Below are 26,860 nucleotides of genomic sequence, written 5' to 3'. Positions count from 1 at the left end.
TTTTCCTGTTTTTGTACAGACTTGAGTCACCAACGAGTCTAGACCAACCCACTACAAGAGTCAATGTAGAAGTCTTTCAAACTTCATTCTTTAATGTCACACATTGAACCTCATTCTTTACAATCAAAATGTGGTTATTCCTTTAGAGCAGCATATATTTACTCAGAAATGGAAACTGAAACGTTACACTTAAAGGGATAATTCAGCCAAAAATGAAATTTCTGTCTCACTCTCATGTGGCTCCAAACCTGAATGTCTTTAGAACTCAAAAGAAGATATTTTGACTCTTTTTAGCTTTTGTCCATACAATGAAAGTCAATGGGGTCCAAACAAAATAACAATGGACCTCAATGACTTTCATTGTATTGACAGAACATTTTTCAGAATATCATCATTTAACAGTCTGTCTCTGTCATGCAGGTTTGGCACAACATATGGGTGAGTAAAAGATGACAGAATTTTCATGCTTGGGTGAACTATCCCTTTAAGTTTTAAATAATAATTGTTATAGTACTTATTCATATATTTTTAAATTATACTTACATTTTTAGATTTCAGTTTTATTAAAAATTAAGCATTGTATTAAATTATAATATAATTTCAAAGCTTTATTTTATTTCAGGTATTTGCTCAGACAATATTTCTAATGTTAAGTTTTTCATTTAATAGTTATATTTTATGTTAGCTATATTTCACTTAACAATATAGTTTATAATATAGTTTTAGCTAAAAATAACTACAATAACAACAACAACACTGTAAACAATTGACTTGATTTGACTTGTAATTACAAAATCTTTTACAATGTTTATAAAATGTGTATAGAAGTGTATAAAAAGTATTACGAAAGGATTTGAGGCTTGGACCCTCTTCAAAGACGTGAGACTTAAACTCGACTCATCTGATGCCCATAACCACATTCTATTAATATGAACCTCTCCAAGTGATCATTATCACATTGTCATATTACATCAAAACTGTGATATTGCAGTTCAATATCAGTGTGCTGTGTAGCAGACAGGCAGATGTGCTTATGTTGCTCTGTGGGAAAGTGTTTCTGCAGGGATAAGACAGCCTCTTTTCTCCTCTTGGTCCTCTTGCATTAACAGCTACGTGGCAGTCGCACGTCGGTCAGGGACTTGGAATGAATTTTACTGCCTCCTGGACTTCTGCCTAGTCCACATCCAGATGGTTGGATGAGTTTTCTCTCTCTCCTGCTCTCTTTGGCTGTGTCAATCCGCTTTGCTCTCATTGCTGCTGAAAAATAGACTGATGTTTCATCTTTTGAACCATTTTCTGTTAAAATATCTCTATAGAGTTCCTGTCCTTCCTGACTCGGAAACCTTCGCTTATAAAAAATCTGACCAGTGACCTTTGGATCATATGGGACTTTTCTATTAATTCCTCATCTTATTGCTTTAGCTTGGTATTTATTTTCTTTAATTGCTTTTGAAAATGGATTAAACTTGGCAACTTTGTTGAATAACAGTACTTTAGACACGAAAACTTCTTCAGATATCTTCTTCAGGTCGCTTGCCAAATGTGACCGAAATGTTAGAAAGTTAATTGAATAAATATGGTAAAGTGGACACAGCACTTTTAATTGTTCTTGATTATGCATAAAATTACTTAATTTGGGTGTTGCACACATTTAAAGTCCTGTTCACACCCAGGACAATAACTATAACAAAATTTGCCAAGTTTTAAAATCATTCTAATTCTACGAGAATAGGGAAGTCCAAACCACAACTATAATGATAGTGAAATAGAGTAGATTTTTTTTTCTTTAGCTGATGAATGATATAAACATTGACAGCCAATCAAAATCCACATGTTCTTAATTAAGAACACAATCATTTAAAAGAGTAGATAAAATAACTGTAGCAACTGTAGCATAATTGTCTATTGGCACATATGGACAAAAATAGTTATCTTTAAAAGTTACTGTTTTTGTTGTGAACAGGCCTTTAAGGACAACTCTGGTGAGAAATTAACCTGGGGTAATTAAAAGTAGATGGTTCTGTGGGATGCGTTTTCATGACAATCGAATGTAAAGAGTTTTATCTCTAAAAACAGATTAGCTTATGGTGCTTGTCTATGGGGCAACGGGTAAGTGAAATTAAATGGCTAGTTAATACCACTAACAAGGCTCAAAATAGCCTCACACTAACACGCTAGCATAATGAGGGTCCCTACATGCAAATCGAAGCATTGAGAACTTTGTAAGCGTTCAAACAGTTTAATAAGAAAATACTTTATAAACACAGTGCATTACGGGTTCATGGACAGACACCATCTTGGAAAACAGTCTCGACGAGTCGAGCCTCGAACGCTGATGAACTGTGACTTGGAATCTTATATGGTCCGTTGTTTCCGGAAGAAAGCATTGAACGCAACAGAGCAAATAAATAAATCAAAATAAAAATGTCCATGTAATTAGATTTCACAAACTTAATTCCTATCGACCAGCTCACTTAGCACAGCGTTCGAGGCTCGACTCGTCGAGACTGTTTGTCAAGATGGCGCCTGACCGTAAACGCGTAATGCACTGTGTTTATAAAGTATCTTCTTATTAAACTGTTTGTACGCTTAAAAAGTTCTCAATCCTTCAGTTTGTGTGTAGGGACCCTCATTATGCTGCCATGTTAGTGTGAGGCTATTTTGAGCCTTGTTATTGGCATTAACTAGCGATTTAATTTCACTTACCCTGTGCCCCATAGACAAGCGTTATAAGCTAATCTGTTAGCGAGTTTTTCTTTAATTCAGTGCTAGTCTACTTAACTCAAGGTGAAGTAGTTTTCAGCTTGATTAGTTATAGGATCTGTTGGCAACTGTAGATACTTAAAGGGATCCCCTGGTGTTGAGACTTGTATGGCTTAATGTAACATAAATGATGTCTCTTACTGAATTATGTAGTAGAAAACCCATGAAAGATCTACGTTATTTTAAAAATCGATTTTATATTTGGACCATGGGCGGCGCCATTTTGTTTGCGTTCTAGGTTGATGACGTAGAGTGGTTGAACTCCTCAATCAGCTGGCATTACCCGTAGCTATTTTTACCACAACGCAACTCGAAAATTGTTTCAGAGTTAAACAAAACCAATGAATTCCTTTGTAATTATACTTAAAACACACTCAAACATACATGTTTGTGACTTGTGTAGGTGAGTTTGTGTGCACATGTATGTTTGAGTGTGTTTTAAGTACAATTACAAAGCAATTCATTTGTTTTGTTTAACTCTGAAACAATTTTCGAGTTGCGTTGTGGTAAAAATAGCAACGGGTAACGCCACTCTACGTCATCAACCTAGAACGCAAACAAAATGGCGCCGCCCATGGTCCAAATATAAAATCGATTTTTAAAATAACGTAGATCTTTCATGGGTTTTCTACCACATAATTCAGTAAGAGACATCATTTATGTTATATTAAGCCATACAAGTCTCAACACCATGGGATCCCTTTAAGCAGTAAATGTACCTAAAGGAGAAATTTCTCCTATGTCTGTTCCCTCATTAGTGACTGGAGCTACTTTTCACCCCTGTGGTTTTCAGGAGCCTGTTTAGTTTAGTCTGAAATAGTCTGAGGTAACCATTGGTGATAATGATGCTGTATGGTTGGCAGAAAGAATGAGAAAGAACGTGTACAATTGGTCCATGCCTGTCTTACTGCCAAAGTTGCCTCAAAGAATAGTTAGGCTGCTGTTCCCAAGGCCTGTCTGATTTCCCTCTGAAAGAATGGCATTGTTCAGGGCGGCCATTGCCTCATTTTCATATAATGGCTATTGGCCAGAGTTTTCCAGAGGAGGTTTTTCCTTTCCCATAAAGGCGAGTTGCCTGGCGCAGAAACTATAATCCATGATGTGGGTTTGTTTGGCTGTGCTTCATGGTGTGGCCAGCTGGGCCGGCTTTCATTCCCATCACATGTACAAACCTTAATATCAGACTCCTCCTCAGCAATTTATCAAGGAGCTGTGATATGGACTTGCACTTTTGTGAGACCCTCAAGACCCCTAAAACTAATCCCGTCAAGCATCTAGTAGGATAATTTGTATGATTACCTGGAAAAAGAATAAGTAGTATGGGGAGAAATAGAATTGGCATAAAACATAATCAGGCTGGTCTGAACACAAGTCTCAGATCTATGCAAAAGCCTGGGGTTTTTATGACCTCAGAAGAATGTATAAACACAGTGAATTCCTGCATATGAAAAATGGTACATTTTAAAGAGGCGTTGCGTGCCGCTCAAATCATTACTTCACAAGCTGCAAATTTGAAGTCATCTGTATGGCTGTGTGCCAGCACTAGGCAAAGTTCTCTCCTATGAAGAAATTCCCTGAACAACGGACTGTTTGGAGGCAAAAGGGAGATGTTGGGGGTGAGGGAAACTCCTGAATGACGTGTTGTGAAGCGAGTGCTCTCTCCTCAACATCTGAAACAGAGAGAGCAGTGTTGCTGCTGTCTGTACTGCCCAGAAAGCCCACTGTGTGCTTCAATATGTGTTGATTTATTATGATAACCCATGTGGCTGGTGTAACAGCCTCCTTTCTTCCCCTTAACTTTCCACCTAGATTCCCACACATCTCACAGATTCCAACATTAACTATGTTAATTTGATTAGCCAATCTTGATATGCACCTGCAGAGGAAACATCTGATTGGACAGTTGGCAGCTGGTAACAAAAAATAATGCATAATGTGACAGAAAGCAGGCTCAATTGTTTTTTGTTTTTTTACTTGTCAAATGCATTTGTCAAATTGCTATTGTAGTTATATAATATAATATGCACCCATGCATACATACATACAGACATACACACACACAGTGGAAAATGTATTGCAGTATTCAGTTTTCTACCAAAATAAATATTAAATAGCTTAGTACATTTTCATTTTGCAGTACAATAGAAAAATATTTTTCAAATTTTTTTGCTTACAAAATTCAGGGTCCAATTCTCACTATTAACTGCCTATTATGACATTTGCCTCAAACTCCTAATTACTGCTTATTAATAGTTAGTAAGGTAGTTGTTAGTTTAGGTGTTGGGTTGGATTAAGGGATGTAGAATATGGTCATGCAGAATAATAATGCATTAATATGTGTTTTATATAGTAATAAATAGCCACTATCTGTACAGTATTAATAAGTACCAATAATACCCAATAGACCCAAGTTGTTGTTTTAATATATTACTGTACAATGAAAATATACTAATTTTACAAAATAACACAAATATATTGCTGCTTAACCTTAATAAACATATTATTATTATTATTATTATTATTATTATTATTATTATTATTATTATTATTATTATTATTATTATTATTAAGCTTAATATTGTAAGCTGTTGAATATAGGCTTTTATTTTGGTGGAAAACTGAATAATATTGTAATAATATTCTTTGTAATATTGTAATCATTTTAATTTTGTTTTCTACACAAAATTGTTATTTTTCAAAATGGTTGGAACAAATACAATAATCATTGTCAGAAATCTAAATTAAGAAAGCGTCACAGTAAAATCCTGCAGAAGTGAAGCATTATTCATTGGTTATATGAGGCACATACAGCAGTGAGCAAGGGCAGGGACACCTGGCCCTGACAATGTTAATGTGCTGTGCCACATAGAGTTCAAAGTTGTTTAAGCATTGTATGATTAACCAGCGCGTGTCAGTGAGCCCTGGAGCAACCTGTCATAGTGTTTTTATGCTACTGTCAGCAGTGATGATGTGCAAGCAGTGACTGCTAATCTATCACAATGATGTAAGGTTGCTGTATCACTCTGCAAAATGGGTTCTCACCCACTGCTAGAACAGCATGCAGCACTTGAATAAGTGAAGGTAAATGCTCTGTTTGAGAACGTTTTCCTTTACAGCTGACAAAATAGATGGCCAAACTAGAGCTAAAGCCTAATGTTTTTGAAGGTGTGTGTGTATGAGAAGTAATGGCAGTTCACACATTCTTTTAACATCTGCAGACTTCAGATGTGTAATGGGGGATGGAAACGAATGCCAAAAAAGAAAAGCCATTCTGGCTTTGTTACTGTAAAAGCAGACCCTTAAGCTGGTTCTGATCCAGCCTGTAACAGCGTCTGTCATTTAAGTCTGGCGTAACGAGAATAAGGTGGCGGGGCAGGATGTTCTGTCAGATGGGGTGTGAGACCAGTGCTGCGGTACGTGCTTTGGGATTCTGTGCACAGCATCTGCTCTGCTTGTTTTCCGGAAGAAATGTGGAGTGGAAGCTTCATTGCTGATGTTCCAAAACAGCTGGATTTACTGGCCCTCCTAACAAAAACGGCATTAAATGTGTGTGTGTGTGTGTGTGTGTGTGTGTGTGTGTGTGTGTGTGTGTGTGTGTGTGTGTAATTGCTGAACATCGAATGCCCAAAAGGATCATGTGTAGTTTTCCTGGTTTCTCTAATTTGAGTCTGAAACAGTGCCCAGACTTGTTGCAAGCTCACTTTACCGACCACTGCCATGGGAGCGAGCTGAGCTCCGACGAGACCTTTGCAACGATATGGCCGGTTCCAGACGTACTGACTCCTCTATCACATGGGAAATGATACAGGTCAAGCCAACTTGATGATCGCTTTCCCACAACGCTGCCCGTTGCCCCAATGGACGCTGTGACTGGGTGATTATTCATGGAAGTGTTGTGTGCTTCACTGACAAGGGTGTAAATAATGCCCTGGCGCTGCCTCGATCCTGTAATGGCTTTCAAAGCAGCTGCCGAATGCTCTCATTCACTGTACTGTGCCAACCTCACCCAACACATGAAAAACTCCTCTCTTACTCGCCGTACTTAACAGAATATTCTGGGTTCGACAGAAGTTCAGTCATTTACATCATTACATCATTTAAATGATTTACATTTACATTAAACACGTCCAATCAAGGTGTGCGTGAGTTCATCAGTTCATTTAAGATATTTTAAATAAGCAACAACAGCGGTAAATGCTTTGTAATCAGTTTTAGAGGGTACATTTGAGCTGCCCGACTCACACCCACTCCAGTTTGTATAAAATTGAATCCTGTATGAATGCAGCCATATTAAGCGCAAAATACAGGAATGACAAATGTGTTGTAGTGCTGTGTAAAAAAAGTCATTATAATAGTCCAAATACTTACGCCAAATACTTTATGTCGTTTTGAGATGGGAGAGCCCCGGGATGTTTTTTTTCCGTACACTGACATTTCAGTTTTACAGAGCATGCAGAGCGCCATTTTATTTGGTTCAATATCTGCACAAATCGACTAATTTACACAATCGACAGACTAAATTATGGGTTTACATCACCAGACAGAAGATCGAGTTGTCAAATTTTGCTTAAACATTATGAGGTCAATTTTTATTTTATTCTACAACCCATGCACACGTACGAGGAATTTTTTAGAGAGATTTAGCACTTGCATTTACAAAACTAATAGGATGATTTCTATCTCTACTATAGTTCTCTACACTCTCTCGCTCTCTCTCGCTCTTTCTTTCTCGCACTGGTCCTGGAAGCACTGTTGGAAAAACTGACTGTTGTGTATTACTTGGGGATATTGGCTTGTCGTACTTGAGACTGGGTCCTCTGACAACATTTTTCTTCTTCTTCTCATAAGCAAACCACAGCTGTCATCATTTTGGCCTCTTTAATGGATTTAAGTCGGTGGACCTCTAGAAATGTAGATAGCCACAGATGCTTTGGTGTTGTTTTCATGGACCACTTGCTTCACTTGCTTAAGCGGAAGCCGGTGCCAGCTGATGTTCCAGCAGTGTGGAGGAGAGCACGTTCTCTCCAAAAATATGCCTTTGAAAACTTTTGGGAACATTGGCTTGGTTGCCTTTATGAGGCTGGAGGAATGTTTCTACTGCTTCAGTGTGGTTAAATCGGAATGTGAACGTTTTTGATTAGGGCTTAAAGACTGACAGGGTCAGGGATTTTGTTTTGTAACGTAGTCAAAGAGAGAGACAATGACGACTCTGAGTTGTGCTTTCATGGTGGCACAATAAACGTGTAGATTTTCAAAGAACAAAAATGAAAGAAATGCTGAGGCTGCCATTTTTCAAGGCCAGGTCTGGACACGTCAAGAACTTGATATTTTTCAGCAAATGACTGGTATTTGCTGGAAGCCAGGTGAGGGACTGTAACATGTTGCTGTGGAATGAGAAGGTCTTCCATTCAAATTGTCATTGAAATGTCAGTCCAGGGCTGCCTCATGTGCCATTTCACATGCATGCTGCTGCTGCTGTACTCTTTTTTCTTAAGGGCTTTTGAGGTGCTCTTGTGTTCAATCAGCCTTATAAAAACTCTTGTGTCCCAGGCTGGCTCCATGTACAGGGAAGCCCTTGTTTCTGACAACTCCCCAGTGCAACAAGCGGAGTCTCTCAGACAGGCCTCTTCTCTTCAGGTTTACGAGTCAAGTGTCCCTCAGTCTTGTTTATCTGAAGTGGCATACATGCGCTAGCACTGTCAAAACATAGTGAGATGAGCTCTCGGTAATTATTGACAGCTCTCTTGTAATTATTGACAGAACACAACTTCAGTGGTTGTTTGATTAGCCTTAGTGAGAGGACATTATAATGTTTGCCAAGTCGTAGAGAGAGAACAAGTCAGATAATGCTTAAAGGGTTAGCTCACCCCAAAATTGAATTGATATCATTAATGACCCTAATGTCGTTCCACACCCGTAAAACCTCCGTTTATCTTCAGAACACAGTTTAAGATATTTTATATTTAGTCAGAGAGCGTATGGAAGTGTAGACACACTATACTGTCCATGTCCAGAAAGGGAATAAAAACATCATCGAAGTAGTCCATATGTCACATCAGTTGGTTAGTTAGAATCTCTTGAAGCATTGAAAATACATTTTGGTCCAAAAATGACAAAACTACGACTTTATTCAGCATTGTCTTCTCTTCCGTGTTTGTTTTCAATCCTCAAATAAAGATTAAAAAGGTTGTGAATCAGTGTATTGATTCATGAGTCGGATCGCGTGCCAAACGCGCGTCATGTGTCATTGGCGATCCGAATCATTGATCGATTCAGAACCGTTTGAATCTTTATTTGAGGATTGAACACAAACACGGAAGAGAAGACAACAACTAACTGATGTGACATATGGACTACTTTGATGATGTTTTTATTCCCTTTCTGGACATGGACAGTATAGTGTGCCTACACTTCGATTCGCTGTCGGACTAAATAGAAAATACCTTTAACTGTGTTCTGAAGATGAACAGAGATCTTATGGGTGTGAAACAACATTAGGGTGAGTCATTAATGACATAAATTGCATTTTTGGGTGAACTAACCCTTTAAGCCTGTGTGAAATTGCATGGAAGTAGGGATGTCTGTGAGGTGCTCTTAACTTAAGCCACGTGTTTCAACTCATCAGCTCGTTAGTAGAGACTGCAACTAAGGCCCTGTCCGCACGGAGACGCGCTTAGCTGTATACGTATGCATTTTGTACTGTATCAGTGTTTCATCCACACAGATCCGGCGTTTTGGAAGCATGAATCCGATATTTTCTAAAACCGTGTCCTAGAGTAGATAAATCGGAAAACGACATTCTTGCGTTTTCGTGCATACGGCCAATCCGTATATTTTGTAAAACAGTAATGTCATCACACTGCGTCCTGCATTTTGAAAGACTAAAGCATGCAACTATGGGCACTGGGCATGCGCACATCAATATTGCATAATTTAATTACTGTATTTGCATTATTGTAAGGGTAGGTGTAGGCCTTAAAGGGGGGGTGAAATGCTGTTTCATGCATACTGAGCTTTTTACACTGTTAAAGACTTGGATTCCCATCCTAAACATAGATAAAGTTTCAAAAACTAATGTTGGACGTTTGATGGAGTATTTCTGTGTTAAAAATACTCCTTCCGGTTTCTCACAAGTTTCAGAGTTTTTTTCGAGTATGGCTCGACTTGACGTGAACAGAGCGGAAGGTCCTTGTATGGGCCGTACGGGCTCTTCTCCCGGTAGGGCGCACGCGTGACTAGAGCGAGAGAGGAAATGCACGCCCATAAACACTCTCAGGTGCAGATCCAGTCATCCGTGAACACGTCTGACGCGCCCTATGGTTGCGCCGCGTTCCACTTTATTCCTATGGTTGACGTCGAGCGACTTCAACGCTTCAGCACAGCATTCCGGGAAGGCAGCGCTGCATTTGAACCGATTTGAACGCAGAAATGACGGGAAGCTTCACAACATCACTTTAGTCACGTCGCAAAGTGGATCTCCACCGTTCACTGCTGTCAGGACTTTACCAAATCATACCAAAGAAGTGTGTTTTTGACGGAGTGGTCCCAGCGATAAAGGTTCGGTCCTGCTTTGGAAGCAGCCGGTGAGTAAAACTGCTTCAAATGTCTATGCTGTTGGCTGTTGTCGCGTGAGTAAACATCAGTAAACGTGCTTTGTCATTCAAATGCGCTAACGGACTCCATTGTTGTATAACGTATAACCAATGAGATCATCTATGTATAACGTTACACTAATCTGATGTGCAAAACCGTTTTGCTTGCTACTGCTAAGGTCTAGTCGCATACAATAGTCCATAAACCGAATCATGTCCTCATAAACTGCGAGTAAACACACACAAATGTTGACAGACTACTAAATACAGTACATACCACAGAGACGGACGTCCTGCTGTTGCTGTTTCTCCAGTTCAATTTATTTCGGCCTTCGGATCTGATTCTGGATCATATATCTATTAGCTGAGATCGATAGCCATGGGCTTCTCCACGCTTGAGGACGTCACCGCTTTGTGCTCCTCCGCCCACACGATACGCTTCCAGCCGCTTGGTTTTTTCCGGAAAGACTCGATACAGCCCATATTTCTTTTATAAATATAATAAAACTAAAGACTTTTCGGAGATATGAAGGATGCAATACTACTCTATAGGTACTCAAGATTGACATGAGATTGACTGAAACTGAGTGTTTCACCCCCCCTTTAATAAAACACATCTTTTAATTAGCAAATGTATTTATTGTTATTTTATCGTGAGATTTTGCCTCACCACCTACTTGTCTTCTCCCTTTTTAGTGTATTTCTGTGCCAGAATTACAGCACCACACACTGAACTGGCATGTATACTACATTGTTTAGAGTCGGTTTCAGTGATCTTATGTGTATGCAGATATTTCTTGAAATGAGGGGGATAAAAAGATCAGATAAAAAAAAAAAGGGAAAGCTCTGGCTTCTAAGTTGGGTCTGTCTGATAAGGGAGACATACAAAATGTGCAGCGCTGGGATGCGTCCAAGGCAGGTTTAAAAATCAGTGTTTTAAATGAAGTTCCGGGTAAAGTAGTAGTTTTTCAGAGTTCAGGAACTTTCCCGGGGTGGGATTTTGGACGCTAAACATTTTGATTGGTTGAGTTTACACCGCATTTTGATTGGTTGACTCCACTAAGCATTTTATTTCAACCACAATTTTTAAAAGTAAAAGTTGTTTACTGTTCGAATCAACAATGGAGTTTAAAAAATACGGCTGATAGACTGACGACGAGGTTCAGGCTTTATTAAGCTTATTTGCTTATAGGATGAAATCCATCTGGAAAGTCGTACGCAGTCCTACATCACTGCACTTTAAAAATAAAAATAAATTCTGTGTCTGTGACTGATCACATCTAAATTTTTCAATCAAATGAAAAATTTAGATGTGATCAGTCACTAGACAATTTTCAGTTGGAGACATTAATTATTTTTTGCATTGTGAAGTAATTAGCCCAAACCTCACAGTACTTTAGGCCGCAATGGAAACACTAACATCAACAGGTCTGGGGGGAAAAAGTTCCTGGGACAAATTGTTCTGGGTAATTTTGATGGAAACCCGACTTTAGTCTGGTCAATGGCATAAAACAATGAACAAACAATACATAAAAATGTAATTATCCAATCTAATTAGAATATCATGATGAAAATGTTCATCGTAGAAGTGTATACAGGTTATGTGTATAAATTGCATTTTTGATATATTTTAAATAAATTAATAAAAACATTTCAGTGTCACTGGCCCAGTGGCAGGTAGCTGAGGGTTCTACTCATAATTCCAGAAAGCTTTCTGTTCTTTCGTCATCAGGTGAAAAGCTTCTTTTTGTCCCACCCTGGTCTGGCTATAAAAACTGGGAGGATGAATGTGGACAGTGAGTGTCCTTGGACCCCCCCCCCTCTTTCAAGTGTGGATGTAAAAATCCTCTACATCCTCCCCGCCTCACGTCTCCTCCCCCACGCATCCCATTTCTTGCAAAACCATGCCCTGGGGCTGCAGCTTTTCCAGCAGGGAGACCAGTCGAGACATGACTTAGCAGTGGGGGGGAGATCTTTTTTTCTGAAGTGGAGAGAAGTTTTAACACAGAGAAATTCCTGTGCTGCCAATGCTCCTCTGCATAAACAGCATGTCATTACTTCAATTACAGGGAGCGGGTCGACTCCACTTCACTCCGCTCGGTGTGGGCCGCACTCTCTCTTTTTTTTTTTTCATATGAAGTAAACTGTTCTTCTGTGTGTGGTACGTAGACTTCATCCATGCGGTGCCGTTAAAGTGGGCAGGTAGGCGCTCTGAACGCGTACCTCTCTTGCATTATGCAGGTATGCACGTGTCCGCCCTCAGCGTCTGAACCTGTTGAACTCCCTGGCTCAGTCTGAATGGGCGCACTCATTTAGATCAGCCCTGCTCCGGAGAGACCTTATTACACATCTCCATCGCTTCTCAACTGAGCCTCTGTGTAAAAGCTAACAGAAGTCTCCTGCATTCCTCCCAACCCCCTACACCCGCCCTTGCCCCACCTCACCCAGATCTGCCTGCACAAAGGTGCTCTGCTCTTGGGCCAGGCTTTCTGCTCCCCTCTTTTCAATACCTATTGTTGGGTGCAGGGAGCTTAATGGGAGACGTGCGAGAGCCAGTTTCCCACCAAATTCGAGTACCCTCCTGACTGCCAGAAGAGACGTGGTCTGGGTAAGGTTGAGCTGGGGGAAGGTTCTTTCAGGTGCTTCTGGCTTTGAGCTGTTTTAGGATGAGTAGTTTACAGGGTTTTTTTTTATAGATGCTTAAATCCAAAGTGACTTAAAGACTATGTAATGTGCACATGCTATCAGTTTATGCATTTTGTGATGTTGCTAGTGCCATTCTACAATTCGAGCTATAGGAATGCTACAGTTATAGTTTCCTTTCCAGAAGCTAAATCTCAGTTTTTTATTTGTAAGTTGATAGTAAGACTAGCATTAATATACACCATAAAAGTTCGGGATCAAGTTTCTTCTTTTTTTAAAGTTATTTTGAGAGAAACTGTATCTAACCAGGAGATTCCCTTGAGATTCCATTTCTTCTTCCAGGGAGACTTGATGAAAAATAATAATAAAAAACTTTTATTCAGCAAGGATGAAATAAATTGTGACAGTAATGTAATTTGTTACTAAATGTATTTATTTTTCATATTAATGCTGTTCTTTTGAACTTCCTATTCAATCATGGTTTCCGCAAAAATATTTTGCAGCACAGAAAAAACATATCCAGTGTCAAACTCATTAACTCTAAAAGTAACTCTAGACAAGAGCCTTTTGCTCAAATATATGCACAATGTTAAATATTCATTATAATGTTAATGCATGTTTGAATAAATCTGGCAACTTTTTATGACAGCCACAATTGAAATGTTTATATCTCATACTTTATTATTAAAAAAAAAAAAAACAGTGTAATTTAAGTCTTTGTATACAAATCAGTTCGTTTTTACCTTCAATATTATAGTAGGCTAATGTAGTACCAACTGACTCCCATAGTTTACAGCATTAGTCAAGAGATTTGTTTTCCTTGAGAAAATGTGCCATGCGTCGTACCTGATATATAGTAAATGGACTGCATTTATATAGCGCTTTTTATAGCGCCATCCAAAGCGCTTCACATTTTGCCTCACGTTCACCCATTCATTCACCGACGGCGATGTCAGCCATGTAAGGCACCATCCAACTCGTCGGGAGCAGCTGGGGTTAGGTGTCTTGCTCATGGACACTTCGACACTTGGTCAGGTGGAACCGGGGATTGGACCACCAACCGGTTTGTAGACAACCTACATGAAGCACTGAGCCACTGCCACTGAGCCATATTATATAATATATTAACAAAATATATATTTTTTAATAATATATCCAAAAAAATCGAATGAAATTCCAAGCTTGTGAATTGAAAAAATTAAATTGAGACATTTATGTCAATACCCAGCCCTAATTTTGAATGGCTTTTAGCCTTTATTTTTTAATATAGTCCTATTCATCCACGTCATTGAGCTGTGGTGCCCTATTGAGTTTGAGTGTGCCCTACAACGTGCCCTAATTCCAGTTTATCCAGTTTATGATTTTCTTTCACTTTTGACTGACTCTTGCTTAAAAGTGGTCAAAATTAAAGAAAGAGGAGTATTATTCTGTTATTGTTGTTCAAATAAGCCCATACTCCTTTTTTGTGGGCCCACATTAACCAGCAGTGTAGTCATTCAACACCTATTCTGATTCTCTACAGAATATTCCCCAGGGTCCAGCTTTCATTGTGTGGTGACACCTGAGAACACTGTATGGATGTTGTGAACTTCTGTAGGGGAAGGAACCATTTCACAATAGTGACTGCACAAAACCATTAAGTGGACCAATGATATGCAGATATCACAATCTTAGTGAAAGTGTTCTTGCATTCCTCATTTGTTTGTCAGTTTGGATAAATGAACCTGCTGAATGAAATGTAAAAAAATTGAAGGGGCCCCCAGGGGTCAATGTCTACAGCATTTCATGCTAACTGTCACCTCTCTCTTTGTCTGTGGGTCAAGTATGGGGCAGGTAGTTTGTTAATGAGATAGCTCTGTGCTTTAGGGTGAATTGCAGACTCTGGATTCCAGTGTGTGATGTGAATACTGACACTGTGTACGTGTGTACCCCCGAACATGCTTGTGGTCAGCAGCTGAACTTCCTGTCTTTTGCCCTCTTCTTTTTCGCGAGCCTTAAAAAGTACCAGTGCCCCTTTTCATGGCCTGTGATTTTGGTAACGTGCTTATCCTTAAGATTTAGTTTACAAAACAAAACGCTTGTTATAGTCATCTTGATGTGTCATTCAGTCTTTTCCTCAAACTGAGCAGTGTGACCTGGAAAAAAGTAAGTCGATGCTTAAAGAGCTTTAAGAGATGCTGTTGCTATGAGAGACGGCTGTTTCCATGGCGTCACTATTCCGTTTTCTGAAAACATCCGCTGTGAACCCGATTGCCTGAGGTGTTTGGGCTGTGGAGAGTCTGCCCGCGAAATTCCTTTCAGCGTAAATGTTCATAAAAATACACAAACTCCTATGGAAGCATCCCACCTGCAAAGAATAGCCATGCATTTTGGATTTATTAATTATGGTTAAACAGCAACAACTAGCTGCAAGGTTACACATTTGTCTTATTGATCTTGGCAGTTTATTATTTCAGTCGGCATGGTGAGCTGTGTATTTATTCATATATGTCGGGGTCCCTAGATATAGTGGCATTTTTGATTTGTTGGCAAACATCTCGCTGCCTGTGTTGGTATTATGATTGAGTGAGTTGTTGTCATCGTCCAACCATGACAAACTGTGACTTTGGGCTCCAAAATGGGCAAACTCAATATGTTTCATCAGATTAGACCTCAGTTCATCTTTCAATATCACCCTCAGTCCAATATCAACTCAATTTCACTCGCTCTTTCAGTGTGTCCTCAGTTGTTTTTAAAAAAATGGGTTTTTGAAAATGGATGGAGCCATTGGAAATGATACTTTTAACCACAACAGGCCAAATGCATAATTCTCCAGATCCAGAACAGCCAAACACAGCACAGCTGGATGCTGAACCTATGAGTACGTCTTATTCATTCCAGGTCAAATTATAGGCCTTTCTCTCCCATTATGCAGATTTCAGCCCATGCAGACCATTAGAGGGAACACTACACTCTTTCCTGCTTTTATTTATGAAGAGTTTCATGGTTGCTTTTTATCTATTTTTGTTTATAAAAGAACTCTTGTTTGCAGTTAAAACCTTTTTACAAGCCGTTTTAAGCATTTCGTTTAAATGAAAGTAAACATCGATCAAACGTGGAACAGGTATGAACATATAAATCCATAGGATTCAAAGACATATGAAATGGCAAATGAGCTATAGCAGTACTAGAACAGCGAGAGTATGATATACACCATAGTACCAGAATAACAACCTTAATCATATACAGTTTTATTGTAATTCATTCTAGGGATGCACCAAAATTAACATTTTGACCGATACAATAATTCTTTATATTTCAAAGCAGATATATTGGCGGATTCTAAATTCAAAATTGTATATGATTTTTGAGAGCCTGCCCTGATTGCATAAACTAAAGTCTCATCATTTCCCCAAGCACTTCAATCTAACACATATAGTAGCATATAGAACCAGTGTAAGTTTTAAAATTACACTTTTACTTTTATACTCCTAGAGCCAACATTCTTTATGAAAACAAAAAACAAAAAAAACATTGGCTGTATAAATAAAATAATGCCTAAATAACAAGTAATTGGACATCATAACTTGCATATTAAGAATCAAAATGCATGTTCCATGGATACATTTAATGGATTAGCCTCCACATGGACAATAATGAAATTATTTTATAATTTATTTTACCATATTGTTGATGAACATGATACAAGAAAAATAAAAGTTCTAGTCATTAATAATGCATCAATGTTTGAAACATGAAATTCATATTACTGTTTCAAATAACAGCATTGCTGTTTGAGTTGCATGCAAATAAAGCTGAAGAAATAAATGAACACCAGCAACCAAACAAGATTAATATATTTATACAGCATAAACATAATGTTGCAGCTTATATCTGCAAATGCAGTCGGAATGTGCAACTCCTGTTGTGGATGTGCTCTTCCAGTAACGTGCTGAAACATCTAAACCCAAAGAATTCACAACATTTTATTACAGTAGTGTTTTCATTATAATGTTATGTAATATGACAGTCCCAATCATAGTTATTAATGTCATGCATTACTGTTTGAGCTGTGCGTGCTGAAGCTAAAGATCATCGATGCGCTTTACTACCGCGTTAATTCTTGAGCCAAATGCATCCTAAATGAGATAAAGCAGATCTTTTTACACAAAAGAAACATATTATTTCTCTTTCTAATTGCACAAAACAAAAGGCTGCGAATTCACAAGTGAACTTAGATGTAAATCTGTTGTGGAGACGCTCTTCATGTGACAGCAAGTTCACAGCATTCTTTTACAGTAGTGTTTTTATGTTATTTTATGCAGCCTATATGACAGATTTGCACTGCACATGTTGCACTTAACTATATTTTTCGTTCTAAGTGATTTTAATCATATTTCAAGCAATTCAAAACCATCACGGCGAACAGCGTGCATCTGAACTCTCAGCTGAAGGAAACAATACATTGTCTATTGCCTAATATATTGTCCACATTTTCTTATCGGGTCAGTAATGATAAAATTAAAAATGAATATATATTGAACTATGATATAGAATTGGTGGCTGATATTTTATGAATTTATAAAACTAGCCAAATGTCAAATATATTAGATAATGATAGAAAAACGCACAAATGATTATGTAGTATTGAATTCCCATCTAAAAAATAAAACGAGTATTACCATAGAGCTTTGTGACTGACTTCCATCCATTCTGTCGCTCTGCAGCATCAGCGTTCCTCTCAGTTCTGCCTGTCTCCTGTCCCTGTGGTTACTTCTGCCTGCAGGAGCCAGACAGCTACTGAGGATCTTATTAATTGCTTGTGTGTGTCTGAAAGTGTAATTGGCGTTCTCTGAGGCTGTGGGTCCGACGTGGCTTTGTGCAGTCTGTGATTAAACCGAGCTAATAAGCAGATATCAGACAGCCCTGGCAAACGCTCCTATCTGTAGCCAGCTGGGTGCATACCTACAGGTAGAGCTCATGTCTCCCTGTGGCTCATTTTCATTTTTTCCCCTTTGTTTCTATCTGGTCTCATTTTCGTCTTCTCCTCTTTTGGATGCACAATGTTGGGTTATTGGCTGACAGTATCAGTTACTTCATCTAGTCAGACCTTTTTATTTAATAGTATTTTTCCTTTTAACAGAAAATGTGTAAATATGTATAATCATACATATAATATTTCTTATTTTTCTTCTCACTTGGGTTTGTCCTTTTGTTATTTGTATATTGTCATGTGACTAAAAAATAAACTTAAATGACAAGTCAAGACTTGTCCCTTGTAAAAATGAAGTTTTCAGAGCGTTTTGTAATTTATTACTTAATGAAAGATCTACAGTTGAAACATGGCTTTTGAGGGCAAGTGTATTCCACTTTACTCAAAGGGTTTTCATGTTTGTCAGAAATTTTACGACAGTCGTCATTAGTCGACAGTCTAGACGGAATCTTGTTCTTTCACCACCACCTTTATCATCGCCATGCGAATTTGCTAGCGATTCTCTCCAAACTCTTATACGGGGTGTTAACAAATTTCCTTTACTCCGCCTTCTGCCTATCTTTATCCAACAGTCGCCACAATCATATGAACTTGTTGTGCAGATGAGTCCCTGTACTTCAACCAAGTGTTGGGCAAAAGGAGGAAAAGAGATCCTATCCCTGAGGAGCCCCTGTGCTTCTTCTCTGTGTATTTGTACAAGACCATTGCAAGGTTGAGGGACTCCCACCGATGGATGGATGGTTGGATGGATGGATGGATAGATGGATGCTATCTTTGCACTTCAAAGTGTCCTGTTGCCTCTGTCAATAGCTGTAACTGTCAGCCGATTCCTGGTGATGAAGTCATGTGGTCCACAACATAGAGTCTGCTTTTGTTCTCTTTTTCCAAAAAAGGACGCTCAAACTACCAATTGGATTCAAAGCCATAATCTTTCCAAAAGGATATGTGGAGCACATGGGGTCAAAAGATGGCAGGTCAGATTAGTATTTCCAGGAATGTATCGGTACTACACACCTGCGTACCTTCTGAATGCTCTTCCTCATTAAATTCACCACTACATACTAGAGAATAGTAGAGGAATTAGAGGCAGTCACTGAGGTATTAAAGGGTCCATGTCATTGTGCTGGACAAGGCGGGAACAGTTTGTTGCTCGCTTTCCGTCTGACCTGTTCCCGCAGCGTTAGTTTTCTCTTTTGTTCCTTTTTTGCGCCCATGTAGACTATGGAAGCTGGCTGGCTGACATGTGACAGGAGGTACTGGACAAGAGTGAGAGAGACAGGCAGACAGAGACTGGCTGTACTGCACGCCTCGCTGCCCAGACTGCCCAGGATTTAATTAGTCTGTGTGATATTTATGCATAAATAAAAGTGGGAGCTGCCATATTTGCTCAGTCTTGTGGCCCACAAATCTCTTGACAGCCTTCCTAAAGCCTCAGACAGACAGCTGTGTTGAAAACCTTGACCATGCTGGGGAATTCTTTGTCACCTGTGACGTATTCCTGAATCTCTAAACCACAGCATTGCTTGAGAACACTGCGTTCCATCGAGGCCATCAGGAGTCTTCTGCGTTTGTCTTGATGTCTGTGCTTGCGTCGTCCTGTGGGAGAGGAATGATGTGGATGTGGCTAGCCCACATCTCATGTCATGTGATGATGTGAGGGTGTTAGTGAGTTGTTGTTGTCCCGGGATAACATTTGGATGCGTCGTCTTGGCAAAATGCATGGTACATGAATTAAGAGTGCGAGCTGTTTGGGAAAGCATCTAACTTTATTAGGCTCCAGATGAGTTGTGTTAGCGTGGTTGTGCAATCATGACCCACAGCTGGCCCTCTCCGCCAGGCTGACAGGAAACAGGAAAGTCAGAGTGTGCATGACCAATTTTTTTATTTATTTTTTTGAAGTGCAAGATCTAGACTGAGGCGCTGTGGCAAATCACCCACCATGTGCATTTGCTGTATGTGTGTGTGTGTGTACACATATGTATACTGTACTTCCCTTTTTGTTCTGCAAAATGTTAACTATACGGTCCGCAGAACAGGAAGTTGCTCAGTGTGTTTTGTTCTCAATGGGAGACGATGATATTCATCTCCGGTTAGGCAAAGCATGACCCGTCATTCAAAAATCCCCTGCGTTTTCATTCAAAAAACGCCTTTTCCTTTTTGTACTTCCCCTAGACCTGTGCAATTCAGCGCAAGATCTGGAGAACTGTTCTTTGCACCACAGGGAGACTCTAGCAGGGAAGGGAAGCCATTGGTAGACGCAACAAAACACAACACAACAGTCCAGTGAAGCCCTTAGCAACAGCGCTAAGCTCTTACACACACCTTACTGAGGATTCTTGATGGATTTGAGGAGGAAGAAATGAGCAATGGTTCATTTCAAACAAGGAAACGGATACTAACTTTTATATGCCGCTGGTGGACAGGGGCCACCAGCATTACAAGTTGTCCTGGACTAGAAGATTCCTCTCCTCCACACACAAAAACACACTTTGATAAACTGTTCTATTACATATTGAGTATAATACATTCTGAATATAAATTATAGTGAACGATTCATCCCTGTATGTTTCATTTTAAAACTAGTTAATATCGAGATTGTCACATCAGTCATATTATACATTTAGCGCCTTTAGCTTTAAAAATGATTTGGTTCACACTTGTCATGTTCACACTTGTCATGTTTGGTTAGATTAAAACGAACCCTAGAGTGATTGCTTGGAACGCTGCCATCCGAACCGGGGTGCGCAACAAACAAGCAGACCGAGACCGCTAAAAAGATGGGTCTCGGTCCGGTTCTAAACGAACTTTGGTGCGGTTCGATTGAAATATGAACACAACACGGACCAAAGACATAATGTCACAAGATGCAAAGCTACAAGTCAGCTGATTTGACGACGCGGAAATATCTGTGTGTCCAAAATGAGTAGAGGGAAAACGTGGAGCAACGAGGAGGTAAAGTGCCTCCTCATTAATATTTGGTCCGACGAGCATGTTTCGAAAATGCTAGAAAAAACGAACAAAAAGCATACCTGGTTCTTCTCATCAAAGGAACTGTGTTGGCCATTAGTCGGTGCAGACGACGGAACTGCCATCTCTTTTCAGCAGTGGAGGAAACAACGGAGGAAATCCTTGTGCTGTTTTGAATGTTTTGAACATTTTATGAGCTCTTTGTGAGTTCTCAGCTGGTAAAAATAAAACCATATGTACACGCATAAAATGATCGCATTTAATCCAGCACACAGCATTGTTTTGAATGTTCGGTAAGCAAGCTCTGTCACGAAATATACGTCATAAATGTCGACCATTTAGGTTGTGACCATATCCCTATGCCTTTGGTTAGGTAACTTCAGATTCGCTGTTAAAAATGTAAGTGTGAACGCTAAGCGGACCAGGACTATATGCTTTGTTTTTGGTCCGGACCAAACTATCCAAATGAACCGAACTACTAGTGTGAACGCACCCCCATTGATCTTTTGAAATTCTAGCTGAAGCTGATAAGCGGTGGCAGATAAATGATTACAATATTAAAAAAAGATTAAAACACCAAAAACTAAAGTTTTTTTGCACAGCTCTGCATCATTACATGTACCCAGCAATTCACTTCAACATCTGCAATAACTGATAAGATGCTGATATAAATCCTCCGTCAGTATAAACCAATGCATTTTTTTGGCACATCCATCTAATGTCTTCAAGGCTACATAAAAAGCCTGAGATAGATAATTTCAGATAGATGACTGGCTCTTTTAACTCAAAGGGGGACTTTTATTTTAGATTTGAGTTAATCTATTTTCATCTGATTCTCCTTAAACTGTCTGTTGTTGATCCCTTCAAGTTACCAGGCATTATGAGTGTGAACGGTATGCTTGCATCTCTTGCTATGATCTCCCAAGGCGTACTCGGCCTGTTTTCATCCACAGTACCTCTAATCTAAATGCCAATTAGAGAGCTGTGTGTTGTGAAAGCTGCAGAGGAAGCTGATTAAACAAACGAACATGCTTATGGATTTAATCAGTCTTTGTTTCTCAAGTTTAATAGGGTTTGGTATTACCGTAGTCAAGCTGGCTTGATTCATTTATTTTAAAAACCTTCAGTGAAAGAGAAGGTGGAGGAGCCTGTGTGGCAGACTTCTCAAGAAAGTGAGTGCTGCAAACAGAGCTGCTTTTTGTTTCTCAAATTGTGGAGGGAAATTACTGTGAAAATGAGGTAATGAACAGAGAGTACCCAGAAGGCCTGTCTCATTCATACATCCAATCATGAGACTCCTGTGTCTGTGTGCATACAGACTTTGTGTGTTTAATTGTATTATTTTATATTATATTACAATATGTATATTATTATTTTTTGCATGAACAACTGTTGACTTCTAGGGTTGTGAAGGAGGTGGAGGTCAGCTAGCGGAAAGGACAGGTTTCACAGACTCAGGGCTCTGGGTTTAAGCTGAGCTTGGCGTCTTTGATCCCGACTGGCAGATGAGGTGACACCTCAGTGAATTATCGTCTTTTACGTCCTCTGCTAGATCCGAAAAGGCAGTCCTCGGTTTTCGCTTCCAGCAGCAAGACTGGCTTCTTCACACAAGGCTGTCTCTTATCCCCCAGTTTCCCCTCAGCCACAGCGAACAAGCGCCCGATTGTTGCGGCCTATCCTTGAAGGAATTTTTCAATTTAACTTTTTATCGTCTTTTGGAATCGACACCTTATTAATCAGACATTCTTTCGAAGAGGAGGAAACCTCAAGGATTTTACTGTCGGAACAGCCTTCACAAGGAAAATCACATAGCCATAACTGCAATCATACCAGCCGGAGAACAAAACGAGATATTTCAAACAGAGATAAAAAGGCTACAAAGTTTCTGGAATTTCTGTAAACACTGCCATTAAGCTATCACAACTCATATCCATCCCATTGTAAGTTTCCACTGTAAGTTGTACAAATCCTAAAATAAATGCAGGCTTCAGTTTCAATGGAAATCCTAATTATAGCTTTTGGTGGGTGAGAGGCCGAGGCTTAGCATAGGCCCCATTAGCTGCTAAAGCAGGAGGGATCCAGGCATCAAAGCAGCTCAGCATGGTCCGCTCAACTGAACTAATCTCAGCCTAACCGCCCAGCACTTTAACCTGTCGCCTGAGAGCGCGACTGCATCAGGACCACTCTTCACGGCCGACAGCTGACTGAATTAACTCAGATGGCATTTGTTTAGTCATTTAAACTCACTTCCATCCGGTTTTGTCTTTTTTTTGCTTTCTCTTTTTTGCCATTATTTTCTCTCTGTGTCTCTCTTGCGCTCTCTCTCTCTCTCTCTCTCTCTCTCTCTCTCTCTCTCTCTCTCTCTCTCTCTCTCTCTCTCTCTCTTTCTCTCTCAATTCAATTAAATTCAATTCAATTCAGCTTTATTGGTATGACTGTCGGATAGCACAATGTTGCCAAAGCAATAAACATGTAACAAGTTATACAGGTATAGATATCTAAATACAAAATATAATTAAAGAAGAAAAAAAAAAAACATATACATTGCTATATTGTAAATATATTATGACATAACTCAATCGGTTGTAAAATACAGGGTAAATGGTTACAGAGAGCAGTGAAGAGACTAAAGAGGGTTCAGCCTTTGTCCCTCATGATATGGCAGGAGGACACATGCTGTGCTGCCAAGTGGATACATTTCTCTTTTTCTCCTAAGATATAACACAGTTTGGCGATGTCACTTGCTTGCTGGAATTCGGGGAACATTTGAGTGATTTGGGTGAAGTACGTTTCTCTGATGTTGTTATATTTGCTGCACTGTGTGAGAAGTGCAGCTCGTCCTCTACGACTCCATCAGGGCAGTGTGAGCAAAGTCTGAGCTCTCTGGCTCTCCAGCTCTCTCTCTCCCTCTCCCTCCCCCCCCCCCCCCCCCCTCTCTCTCTCTCTCTCTCTCAGAGTCTTCCCCTCTGCTCTCTGGGACTGTGGCTTGGCGGCTCTTAAAAGGTCATTAATTATTTCTGGTTAACTGTAGGGTTTTTTCGCTGTGTGTGGCTGTCTGTTGGCCTCTCTCTCTCTCTCTCGCTCTCTCTCTCTCTCCTCCATGATGCTGTATCTCACAGTGAATTCTGTCTGTTTATAGTTCTGACACATTCAGAAGCCAACTTTCATCCACAGTGATAGCATCCACCCCATCCACCCCAACGATAGCATCTTTATTTTTATTTCTTTATTGTCAGTTTCTGTGTTTTATGCTGAACCTTGCATAGCTGTGCCCTGTTGGCGTTACTCTCAAGCTGATCTGCTTATCATATATCATATAATATTCTTAAGTTTTGTACTGTTGAATAAAAATGTTGCTGATTTGGTGCTCAAGAAACTTCATTCCCCCCACCACCTCCAAAAAAGGTCTGATAGTAGGCAAATGCTTAAGAGTCTATGATTGGATCATTATTGCAGTGATTTATTATGTTTCAAGCATGTTTTGTTGGCAACAGTTCCTCTAACCCTATTGATGGAGTGTGTAGATTTTCATTTCTTAAACGACCGCAACTAAACAAAATATCATGGCATATTCCAGGATGACAATGTCAAGATTCCTGAGAACGGCTGGGAGGGAGCATGAAGAATCATTTTAACACATAATTGGCACCTCTCACAACTTAAATTTATTGAAAGTCTTTGGGATGTGCTGGAGTAGACTTTACACAGTGCTTGACTCCTGCATTGTCAATACAAGATATTCACCAAAAATAGATGCACTGCTTGATGGAAATAAAATCATAACATTTATTTCCATCAAGAGGTGCTTACATTTTTTCACCATCAATGTTGAAAACGGTTGTGCTGCTTAATATTTTTGTGGAAACATGATTATTTGTTTTAAGTATTCTTGATTGGAAAGTTCTAAATATTTTTTTAAAATATAAATATTTTGTAACATCTTTACTGTCATCATTTAATGTCATTAATGCATCCTTGCTTAGATTTGTTTTAGTTATTTTTTCCTGTCTGCACTGATGTTGAGTTTTCAGGACTTCATTTTCATGTGGCTTTAGAGTGATTTGTCACATTGCATTGTTGAATGGTGGTGCACAATGCTGTAGGACTGAGTATCAGATAGTGAAGGCAGTTTTGTTGTGTTGGTCCATCTGGTTCTCTGGACATTATTGGTAGTCCCCGCTCTGCTAAAATGCCAGATGCAAGATGGATCATTCCAGGTTGATCTTCCTGCATTTCCAGTCCAGAGCCACATTCTGTTCTCCTCACTGCAATTAGAGACATGTGTCTGTGGGACAGCATCATCAGGAAAGGCTGCAATCGTGACTGGGCATAAAGGAGGTCACCATCTGTTTAATCTGTTTACTCTTGTTTTGCCATGCCAATCTCACCTGATGCACTGCGTAAACACAGAGCATAAGGAGTGGGCAAAAGGTAATGAAGGATGGATGGAAAGTAAAACAGAATGGAGATGCAATAAGCATGTGTATGGACCACATTATTACACATTGAAATTATCAGATTTTTTTCTGCCATAAACAATCATAATGTATTTGGCTGGGTTTGCACCTCTCATTTGAAGTGAACCAACGGCTGCCAAATAACTGTAGATGTATGTCTCTGCTTTTGCCATTTTTTATCAAAAGTATGGAGTTGTGAGATTTTTTTTTAAAACGTTAAAAAAAACTTTCCAAGGCAGTTTAATCAAAAAATACAGTTAAAAACAGTAATATTGTGAAATTTATTTTCTATTTTAATGATACATTTTAAAATGTATTTATGAATTTTGAACAGCTTTTTTCCCACTTTTCAGAAATTATTCTAATAAGCTGATTTGCTGCTATCAAAATTGATAAATTACTTTATAATGCTTTGGATACTTTGATAAATAGACATTTCAAGAGGACAGCATTTATCAGAAGTGGAAATATTTTGTAACCTGCTAAAAGTCTTTACTGTCACTTTTGATAATTTTACTGCATATTTGCTGTATCAAAGTATGACTGACCTGATACAACAAATATGTATGATGTATTAAACCATTTTTGTGTGAACTATCCCTTTAAAATTTCCTTTCTCTACCTTCAGTCCGTATGAGCCATAGTATGTTTTTTTTTCTTGCCTTGTGGTAAATCATGTGCAAGGGTCTGATGAAGCCAGAAATGTTCTCTTTCTCTGTCTCTCTGAGCATGTGCTGTGACTTCTTGACGAGGAAGGGAGGGACAGACATTGAGGGGGTTGCATTCTGGTCCTGCGGGCTCTGCCACATGTTGTGCCTCTTACAGTGGTGGTACTGTTTACCACGTTTCTATGTTGCAAATGGGTGGCCTTGCATCCAAAATAAATACAAAATTGTCCGTCTGTTCCTTTGCTTCATTCTTCATTAACTCGGTCACCTTTTTATTCCTCCACTCTTTCGTCTCTCCTTCATTGGACTAGTCACGCTGTGTACTAAGCCGTTGAATCATTACAGACTTGCGAAAATGCAATTTTATCAATACCAAGGTTATCGTTAGTAGTGAAATCACTCAAGAACACTATACACGTTTCAAAACTCAAACTCTAGGGGTGGGAGTCTACTTTCATGTCGGTTACACACTCTTCTCATTTAGGAGATCTTCCCTAGGGCCCGTCCAGCTCACAATGACACTGCTGTGCTCCACAGTTGGCTTCAGTTGCCTCTGAGTCACTGTGGTGCATCTCTGCATCTTCCCTCCATTTATGCTTTAGCCCAGTCACTCAAATGTCACAAGCCAACCAAAGATTGTGCAATCATCTCAAATACATGAATACAGCCATCTTTCTCACAGCACGAAACCAGGGCAGCCAAAAGGGTGTGTTTGCAAGTTTGAGCTCGAATGACATTATTTTGCAGCTCATATTCTTTATTTTTCATGTTTCATGACAGATTGTTTCTCTGTGTCTT

The 26,860-nt window shown here is 39.4% G+C and overlaps 1 protein-coding gene across 2 annotated transcripts in view; it reads left to right on the top strand.

Annotated features, from left to right (window-relative positions):
* fndc3ba (fibronectin type III domain containing 3Ba) overlaps nt 1-26,860 on the top strand; it is a 151,973-nt gene that overhangs the window by 8,343 nt on the left and 116,770 nt on the right. Inside the window, exon 1 of one of the 2 annotated variants that reach the window (XM_067453747.1) lies at nt 26,227-26,768. The exons of the other annotated variant lie outside the window; for it this stretch is intronic. The gene's annotated coding sequence lies outside the window, so the exon portion shown is untranslated. Of the gene's footprint in view, nt 1-26,226; nt 26,769-26,860 lie in introns of those variants that run through there. 2 annotated transcript variants of the gene reach the window in all.

Source organism: Pseudorasbora parva, chromosome 9, assembly GCF_024679245.1.
Source record: "Pseudorasbora parva isolate DD20220531a chromosome 9, ASM2467924v1, whole genome shotgun sequence".
Classification (NCBI taxonomy): Eukaryota; Metazoa; Chordata; class Actinopteri; order Cypriniformes; family Gobionidae; genus Pseudorasbora; species Pseudorasbora parva.
This window is presented reverse-complemented; position numbering and strand designations above follow the sequence as displayed.